Source organism: Elephantulus edwardii, unplaced genomic scaffold, assembly GCF_000299155.1.
Source record: "Elephantulus edwardii isolate Elephantulus edwardi_28Jun2011 unplaced genomic scaffold, EleEdw1.0 scaffold00321, whole genome shotgun sequence".
NCBI lineage: Eukaryota > Metazoa > Chordata > Mammalia > Macroscelidea > Macroscelididae > Elephantulus > Elephantulus edwardii.
The window spans coordinates 44323-45700 of NW_006400071.1; positions in this window are offsets into that span (position 1 = coordinate 44323).

Sequence of the window (1378 nt, forward strand, 5' to 3'; positions counted from 1 at the left end):
GGAGCTTGCCTTTGTCAGAGAGTGGCCAAACTATGTCAGAAAGCCCGAGAAATAGATGGCCACTGTGTGTCGATCTGCTTCTGTGCTTTGTTCTGGTTCCACTTCTGCTTCTAGCCACACCTTCTCCCCTGTGCTCAGTGGCAGGGTCAGTGCACCAGAGAGATTCCTGTACTTCTTGTTGGAGACCTGACTCCTTTCCAAGATTTGGGTCTGGTTCTTCATCAACCATAGTTTCACCTTGCAGTGTTGAAGCTCTGCATCAAAGTGGAAGTAGTAATTGCCTGGGATTCTGCAGGTAAAGATTCCTGTGTCCTTCTGGAAGTCGCCTTGGTCATTGTACAGCACCTCCGTGAAGATGACAGGCTGAGCAGGGGAAGGCAGTTCGCCACTGAGCTTCACGGTGAAGGCTGGTGTGGTTTTGCATGGGCATTGTATAGGTATTCCTGGAAGTCCTCTTTCTCCTGGTTCACCTGTTATCCCTTGAAAGAATACAGAAGAGGCAGTAAGAAGATCATAGCAGACAATAAAAAGATAGAACTCTGTACTTCCATGAAAGCACACATTTTGTTGTTAAGAGATTAAACTCTGATGTAGGATTGGAAGTCAGATCTCTGAAATAACCAATGTATGAACCAATTAACCTTTTCTACATGACTTGACAGCACCTAACAATAACATCAAAGCTACATTAGGGAGCTCTGGTGGCTTAGTGGTAAGGAACGGTGCTGTTAACCCAAAGGCAAGCAGTTTGAATCCACCAGAAGCTCCTCAGTTAAAAGATGACTCCAACTACAATATACAACAAGAAGAAAGCAGCTCTATTTGTGAAGGGAGCTCTGGTGACTTATTGGTAAGGAGTTGTGGTGTCAGCTCATAGGCACATGGTTCAAACCCACCAGCTTCTCCATGGGAGAAGAATGGGCCATCTCCTCCCATGTAATTCACAGCCTCTAAAAACCTAGTGGAACTTTGAGTGGGGGTCTATCTTGACAGCATGTCAGTCGTAAGGAGTTATGCTGCTCACCAAAGGCTTCTGGTTCAAATCCATCAGCAGCTCTATGAGACAATAAAGCACACTCTCCTCCCATGTGCTTTACAGCCTCCAAAAACCTGCTGGAGTGTCAGCAATGAGTCAATTCCAACTCAGCTGATGATAATGTCCCCACAGAGATTACACAAAATGTAATAGTTAACTTCCCTGATAAGAGTATCCTTTTGATCAAGGCTCACTTAGGTTTAAGGAAGACCTTGGTAACCAGGACATGGTCCAGGGAAGAGCTTTGCTTCCATATTCAGATACTCATAGAACTGCTTTGAATCCAAACATTATGATCAAATCAATTCTTCTAATGACAAAGTCTGCTAAACTTACAAAGCC